A 9,323-nucleotide genomic window follows, 5' to 3' on the forward strand; every position below is an offset into this window, starting at 1 on the left:
ACTCGAAATTATCATCAAACTTAGCCTACATTGGTACAAAATATATCATATAGAATAGAATTAAGCCACAATATTGCATTGGTGAATAAATTATTTAATTTAATTTAATCTAAATAAAATTTATCTTTTGGGCCAACCATCGACTCTCTCTCATTAGGCCCCACCTCTCTCCGCAAACTGATGTGTGCTTAACCATTGAGAGAGAGAACAAGAGAGGCCAACATTTACTGTTAATTGCATGTTCTACAATTTGATATTAAGCATTGAGAGAGAGAGAGAGAGAGAGAGAGAGAGAGAGAGAGAGAGAGAGAGAGAGAGAGAGAGAGAGAGAGAGAGAGAGAGAAAGGGGAGAGAGAGAATTTCCATCCCCACCTCCTAAGTGGCGAGCTCGTCAATTGGGGGGTGGGAGGATATTTTTTTACAATTTGTTTTTCCTAAAAAAGAATATTACTTTTTAAAAAATTCCCCTTCTGTACCCCCCAAGTGGTGAACTCTATTTTGTAGAAAGTAATTTTTAATCCCCCAAGTGGCGAGTTCGCAACTTGGGGGGTGGGGAAGGGGGGGGAAAAGAAGTTGCAGAGGGGAGGGGAAATTTTACTTTTTTTAAAAATATCGTTTAAAAAATATTTTCTAAATGTAATTTTTAATTAAACTTTTTATAAAAAAATTCCCTTCCCCACCTCCCAAGTGGGAGAGCTCGTCACTCACTTGGGAAGGGAAGGGGGGGGAGGGGTATATATATATATATATATTCCTTAAAAAAGTAAAATTTTCCCTTCCCCCATCCCCCAAGTGGCTAGCTCAACACTTGGGGTTTGAGAGAGGGAAATTTTTATTTTTCTAAACAAAAATTATTCATTAAAAATTTAATTTTATTTTTAAAAATTTTTTCCCTCCCCCACCTCTCAAGTGACGAGCTCGCCACTTGGGGGTGGGGGGAAGTGCCAATAATAATAATAATAATTTTTATAAAAAAACTCCCTCCCCCACCCCTCAACAAGTGGCAGTGGGGAGGTATATATATATATATAATTTTAAAATGTATTTTTTTAAAAATATTTTAATATTTTTTCAAAATAAAAATTTCCTTCCACCACCCCCAAGTGGTGAGCTCGCCCCACTTGGGAGGTTGGGGAGGGAAAATTTAAATTTTTCAACAACGATTATTTATTTTAAAATTTTACTTTTAAAAAATATATTTTTATTTTCCCCCCTCCCCAACCCCCAAGTGGCGAGCTCACCACTTGGGAGTGAGGGAGGGAAATTCTCTCTCTCTCTCTCTCTCTCTCTCTCTATATATATATATATATATATATATATATATATATATATATATATACATACATACATACATATATATATATATACATATATATATTTATATATATACATATATATATTTATATATATACATATATATATATATATATATATATCTTTTTGATTCAATGCCTAATATCAAGTTGTAGAACATGCAATTAACACTCTCCCCCCCACCCTCCACCCCCCCCTCTCTCTCTCTCTCTTCTCAATTCAATGCTTAATATCAAATTGTAGAACATGCAATCAACACTAAATGTTGACATCTCTTGTTCTATCTCTCAAATGATTATTAATATCCTCTTTGTGATGGAAAAACTCCAAGGAGAGTTTGTGTTTGCAATAACATTAAGTAAGAGGGGAGAGAGGTAGGGAGAGGAGAGAGGGAGAGGGAGAGAGAGTGGTTGATTAGGGGAGGAGAGATAGAGATAGAGAGAGAAGAGTGTGGAGTGAGGGTTGGGCTAGGCTATGAGGTGGAGGATGAGGGGAGAAGAGAAAGAGGACACGGGTAATAGAGAGAGAGGGCTGGGTTGGGCTAGGAGGAGGAGGATGAGGGGAGAAGAGAAAGAGGACAAGGGTAATAGAGAGAGAGTGGATGTCAAAAAAATCTCTCTCCAAACCCATCCCCGAGAGAGAGAGGGAGAGACTGTAAGGAAGGTAGCACAATAGGGAGAGAGAAAGGGAGGGAGTGGATATCAAAAAACATCTTTGTATTATAGCATGAGGCTTTACAATGGAAATACTAGGCCAAAGACAGGTGTAGAGCAATGTGCCTATGAATTAGATTGAATAACAAAAGTGAGGGGGGGGGGGAGGCCTTTATAAAGGAGGCCAAGAGCTGGCTGACTACACCATGAAGCTGGCTGATGATAACCCACGACTAGCATAAATCCCCACTAGTAAAAACATGAGAGGATATGTGTGCCAATAAAAGACCAAGTTCCCACAACGTGCAAGAGATGCACAAAATTCTTACACCCCCTCTGTAGGTCATAGAGTGCAAAAACAACATGAAGAAGATAAGCTGAAGAAGATGCAACCATGAACACTCCAATACTGCTGCTGCAGATACCAGATACACGACGAAAAAAGCACATGCCAACTTAGCTCCTCGAGACAAAATGCCACCATGAATAGTAAAGAAATCTGCTCGGCTCCAAGTATAGAATTATAAGTGCAGAAACACCACTCCCATCATCCCCCAACAGTAGATGGTGAACACATCATGTCTCAACAAAAGAACTTGAGCAATGAGCTTGGAACTCATACACTCCATAATCTCTGGTATACCAAGCAATAGACTTGGAACACATCCAGTCCGTAGCTCCAATTACCAAAATGAACTTGCCCTGCTAGATATTTTACTTGCTTGGAACTCCGACACATTGGCCCCATGCACCAAAAGTTAGGGCTTGTGACACCCCCTTTCCCACCCATAAGCCTCCTCTGGTTGGAAGCACATAAGGGAAACTCTCTATATAATTACAAAAGCTGATCATCCAAGACCTCCCTAGCTTTTACAGCCTTGGGGGCACTAGAAGTATCACTGGAATTATCAAAGTCATCATCCTGTCTATCATTGTCTTTCTTTGAAATCTTGGCCCTGGCTTTGGCTTTACCTTTGCTCTTGCAATCCTTGGCCAAGCGACCATTCTTTCCACATGAGTAGCAAACTCCGCCCTGTCTATTGCACTACTAGGAGGGAACCTTACCTTCCCTGTAGAGAAACAAGGACAAATTCCTCCTCCAAGACTGGACTCATATCCAACGGCAATAGAAAACCTCCACAAGAATTTCTTTGTGCTATAACAAATGCATGACCTTGTCCACTATGAGGGACCCATACCTTCCTCATAGAATTCCTCCTCTAAGAGGGGACCCATATCCACGACAGTAGCAAAACCTCCGAAAGTAATCCTTTGTGCCATTGATGATCTCAACACTCCACCACCAATCTCCAACACTTCTCAAGCAACAAGAACCACAAGGACCAATCAGCCCCCTCAGAAATCTGAGATAGAGAGTGGCTAGACAGCAATAAAAGAGTCCACAAAAATCCTTTGAGAAACACCCACCGGGAGGGGAGGGAAGATGGGGAAGAAAATGAACAACAAGAGCCACTTGTTGGGATGCACCACAAGCAAGAAACATACCTCTGGCTATTGTCCAAGCTAGAAAAAAAAACAACCCACCAACAATCACCAATATAGCCTCCCCTAGATTGCACCTTGACTCCATGAGGAAATTGCAAGGTAGGAGCACCAAGAGATGAAAATGCTGATGAAGAAGGGACACGGCAATGCAGAAAATGTTGATGCAATAGTGAAAACGCAACCACCTTTAAGTTCCAGAAACGCAGTGCCACGAGGTAGAAAATCACACATGGGCAACCAGGTACCTAGGTGATAGATAGCAAACACAAAGAGGAAAGGACTTAAAAAAAACATTGAAGTAGGAGGCCCAAAAATAATAAAAAACGCTACTGTAAACTCCAAACTCCACTAGAAAACACAGGTGGAAAAAAAAAACAAGTGCGGGACCGCCACTTGAAGCCATTAGAGGGGTGATTTGCAAAAAATGCAGATGGAGGAGAGAGGACATCAAGGCTTCAACGAAATGCAAGAAAGAGGGCAAGAAACCTGGGTGATGCTATCATGGTAAAGTTGCACAATGCGAAAGCAAAACATAGGAGAGAGGGAGATAGGCAAAGAGAGAAATACAATGAACATCTTTGTATTATATCCTGAGGCTTTACCATGGAAATATCAGCCAGAAAATAGGTGTAGAGCAATGTGCATGTGAATTGGATTGAATAACAAGGGAGTGGAGGGAGGCCTTTATAAAGGAGGCCAAGAGCTAGCCAACTACACTATTAAGTTGGCTGAGAGCCCACAACTAGCATAAATCCCCATGACTAGTAAAACCATGAGAAAATATATGTGTGCCAATAAAATACCAAGTTTCCACAACACAAGAGATGCACAAAATTCTCACAAAGCCTTGTCTCTCCATTTTTTTAGGCATAGAGTGAGGTGGTGCAAGTGATTCACCTTCTTTCCAAGCATGCTAAAATCATCCACAAATAGTCTCCTGGTCTTATTAAGTCCATTGCATCATCTTCCTTGGCCTTGGTCTAGGCCAACTTCCTCTTGTCTCTTTCTCTACTTCTGCTAAGTATTTGTTTCTCTTGCGTCTTCTAGAAAGTCGCACTTCAACTTTTTTTAGGGCTTGGGGTCCCTCTTGTATCTTACCAAAGGTAGCAATTTTTTCTAGTTCTTCACCCCAATTCTCAAAAAACTCCTCGTGCACTTTTGTATCCTAGATGTATCTTAGCCACACAATCCATTGACTTTGTAACATGCTCTTATGTCTAGCCCAATAGCGCTTTTGCCTTAACCATTTTCTAATGCACTTTCCTTTTGGTGATGATTCACTATCAGTGCTTGTTGACAACTTTGTTTAATTCACTATCAGTGCTTGTTGACAACTTTGTTTATGACACATCAGTATAACAATCCCAACTCTCATCATTCACAAAAGTCTAGGGACTTTGCTTCATGGAGTCTAAATCCATGTACTTGGTTCCCTAACTAGGGAATGCATTGATCGTAACACATGCATCCATTTTTCACTAATACATACATCATGTTCTCCTCAGTATCCTTATTTGGAGAAATTTTGTACTAAGGTAGTATAGTCAGTGGTGGTGACAAACTCATTTCCAAAGAGGTTACCTTCATAGGTTGAGACTTCCAAGCTTGTAAATACATCTTTAGATGTTGGGCTTCTTTTTGTAAAGAGATTTGGTCTAAGGCCCAATCGTGCACCAAATTGGCCTCACTCATGAAAGATCTGCCAAGTATGGCATCATATGAGTCTGGGTCGCGCAAGAATTTCATTACTGCAAATGTGTGGTGATACCGGAACGAAAAGATTTTCAATTTAGTCAGCTGCAAGACTCCCATGGGTCTTGCCAATTTTCCATTAGCCATTTATACAATAAGGTCAGTTTTTCCCATTTTTCCTAGAATTTCTTTGTGATGATGCTCACCCCTGCTCCACCATCTAGGATTGCAGTTACCTGACATCCGTTATGATAGATAGGAATGGTAGCATTCATGTAATCATTTTTGTAGTGACACCCCAATTGATTAATTGGGATCTGTACGAATTTAGGAGCATTACTCTCGTCCCTTAATTGTTGTGAGATCCTTATGAATTGATTGATAGGGATCTGTATGAATTTAGGAGCATTACTCTCTTCCTTTAATTGTTGTGAGGTTTCAACCTCTGGCTCATGTTCTTTTGTAGCATGTGCTTCTAAAAGTTTCTTGACTTATCTCCACAAGGTAGGATTGTTGGGAAGCAAGAGTCCACTATGCATTTTCACCTCTAATGACAAGAATATAGTCAAGTTGGCTACATCCCATGGTCCATATGCTATCTCACTTTCCCTAACCACATGTTCCATCCCATCTTCAGATCTAGGAGTATACACTTCATCCATTGTTTCAAACATTCTATTCATTAAGTAATCTCCTGACCTACCCATGGAGATAAGTTATTTCTCCTCCCCTTGTTCTCGAAACGGCTCTTGAATGTCCAATTCCCTTTTTTGCCTTATCTCCTTTCAGGGGTATACACTTTGTCAAAGAATTTTACTACTCTTTCTCTTTTTTCACGAATAATCTTTGGAGGAGTTGGTTGTGGTGGCATGACAGGTGGTTGTAAGGACACATCGTGAACTGTATGCATAACCCTATCCTAGCATAGGTCCAATATTAGCATCATGGGGGGTTGGTGATGTTGGGGTAAAGCTAGGGTTAGTCTAGCTACAACAGCATTTGTGCTAGTGGGCTGAGCAACATATCTACACATGGATGTTTCATGGTTTCCCAAGCATGTGTAATGTTCACAACAATAGAGTAATAGTCTAGGTCACAGATGCGGGCATTCAGTGCTTGTATGGTTCTACCAAGGTATGCATTATGATTAAATCTCTAAAAAAACCATCGACGCGGCATCCACATAAAACATGCTAGATTAGGTTGCCTAGAAAATGAATCTTGTATACAGTGTTGTGATTAGTCACCAAGCTATTGACACTGTGGGTCAGCTCAAAGCAAAGTTTCTCCACATCTGATTGGGGAAAAATTGCAAATACGAGAAGTACACTCCCACTGCTGTGTTGCTGCAACAAAATCTTTAATAACCCCTTGAAAGCAGTCACCAATTCCCTTGCCACTCTCCACCTATTTCATCTGCCATCCTTAACAAATCGCTTGGGGTAGCTGTGGTCAAGATTGGAGCTAGCCCATAGGCTAGTTTTGTGGAGTGTATATGTCCTCTCCCTCTTCCCCTTCCCCTTCCTAGATTAGCCTCTCGATGATACTGCTCTCTACTCGAGATCGTGGGAAAGGATGGGATTTATGTATTTAGTGCTTCTCTCCCTTGTTGAGATCTCTCTCTTGTCCTTGTAATAGCATTGTTTATATGTACGCTTTGGTGATCATTTTAATATCCTTTGTTTGATGTCCAGCGCCGCTCACTAATGTGATCACATAGCCCACACGAGCATGCGTCCTACTTGGCAGAGTGCCAAGTCTACACAAGCCATCTCCTAACCATCTAGACAAATTTGGCCACCATCCAATGTCTAAACTGGAAACTACCGAGTGCCCAGGTGCACACCACAATGACGGCTCCTCATATAGGGAGGCCTTACAAAATAGAGCACATCTCACCTGTAGTACATAAGGATTTGAGCAAATGCTTTTCCAACAAAATCTCATGCGTATTTCTCACCAAAGTAAACATATGTAGTATCATCGTTTGTCTCATGGACGGTTTTAACCCCTCCAAGTCATTAATAAAGCTCTCTCTCTCTCTCTCTCTCTCTCTCTCTCTCTCTCTCTCTCAACCATCTTAATACAACCGGATGGCTATGGCTTCACATGAGTCCCCACACAACTCACCATAAAACCTCAATTTTATATAGAGAGCAATTTTTAAATTTTTTGAGAATGTGTTTATTAAGGGCCCAAGATATAACATATGCACACGTGGCATGGCCATGCAAATAGTGGTTGGCCAATTGAGGTATCTGCACATCGCTTTAGGGTCGAGTCTAGCAGAGCCGAGGGAATTCCGCGAGATGCACCAATAGTGACATGGAGGAGCACTATTTGTTTAGATGCCCACCTTGCTATGAGATCCAATGGATATTTCATTCTCTTTCGGGGTGGATTCGAAGACATTAATATATATTTCTTTCTTTCTTTCTCATGCTTAGGTGACACTCGTAAGAGACAGTGTCAACAAGCGCCTCCCAGACCTCCATCACATATTTCTATCATAGCCCCAGAAGAGTAGCTACAAGACCAACCTACATGGACATGTGATCCACAGGCCCAAAGTACACAAGGCGTCACTACTGAGCATGCATGATCGCTTCTGTGAGCCAAATGCCCCAAATCTCAAAGGCATCATCCCTCCACCCTATAGTTGCAGATCCAAAATCTTCAGTGACATGGCGAGCTCCCATCACATAGGAGAGATGTTATGACTACTTTGTGTGCTACTCTCGAGAAGGATGGTATTAGTGTATGACCACACATTGTCACCATGTAGCATCAAATATGTAGCTAATTTCACATGGTTATTCTTTTCCATGGTTAAATATTCATCATGGATACATCGTATTACTTTTTCAGTCTCATAGACCCTCTGGGCTTAATATATCTATCTTTCTTTCTATCTGGGTCATCCCCACAATTGCAACCTTTCTTACGATCTCGTCACCTCACGTGCCAGACCAAACACTGGCTTGTGAATTTAGAGTTACATAAGACCTGTCACATGCGCCTTGGAGTAGGACAAAGGAGCATACCCTCTTAGAGTGCCCTGCATATAATCCCATTTGTGCACACCACCCACATTTTTTACAACAAAGATGACACCCACCTCTTACACAACCAGGAGATACTCTCCAATGCCAAGAAACATTGAAAAGAATCCACACCAAGCCATCTTATCTTTTTACTGAAACATTTGTACCACTCTTGATTGGGTCTCATAGGCCATATTTGGCCTCTAAACACAAATCTCTCTCTCTCTCTCTCTCTCTCTCTCTCAATAAAGAGGTTCAGCAATATATGGAGATACCAAGCAGGCCATGAATCAAACAACCTACATCCCAAAACTTTTACAAAAGGAGTTATTCAACCTATTATGCTCACAAACCTTAAGATCCAAAACATCAAAAGATAACAAAACCAATGCAGCAGTGTGGAAAGACGACATTGAACCTTGTCTTTTCAAAAGGATACAAACCCCACAATGAAGACCATATACGAAAATAATGGTCATGTCACTCCATAGTTGCACCCGGTTCGTGCAGTGCCCTCCAAGTTCGATACAAACGGTTTGGTACGTGCGCAAGCGATTCGATTCAAATCTCAAGCGACCGTTTTTTCTGCCCGTTTTTTTTTGCCATTTTTTTCGCCGTTCCTTTTTTTTTTTTTGCCGTTTTGACCATTTGTTGGGTGTTTTTTGGGGTTGTTCATTGCTTAGCTTTTGCTTGCTTGCTTGCCTTGGCCCTTTGGTTGCCAACTTGCCATTGCTTGAGCCTTGAGCCTCTCCCTATTACTTATATAATAGGGAGAGGCCAACCCCATCCTCACAAGTGCTCATTGCTCAACACTCCCCTCTCTCTTGAGTCCCCTCTAGGCTCTCTCCCTCTTCCTCAAGGCTCAAGCCTCTCTCTTCCTCAACTTTCAAGGCTCTCCCTCTTGAGTCTTCCTCAAGCCTCTCCCTCTTCCTCAAGACTCTCACTCCCTCTCCCTCTTCCTCACGTCATGTGTACATTTGTCTACTTTCATTTTCTATGCAAGTTGCAACATTTTAGACTTTTATGTTTTGGGTAAGTTGTAAGTTGTTTGTAACTTGTAACTTCTCTAAGTTTTGTATCTATATTTATATTTTTTAGTACTTTTTAATGGACT

This window comes from Cibotium barometz, chromosome 62 (genome assembly GCF_041138505.1).
Source record: "Cibotium barometz isolate CiBa-2024 chromosome 62, ASM4113850v1, whole genome shotgun sequence".
Taxonomy (NCBI): Eukaryota; Viridiplantae; Streptophyta; class Polypodiopsida; order Cyatheales; family Cibotiaceae; genus Cibotium; species Cibotium barometz.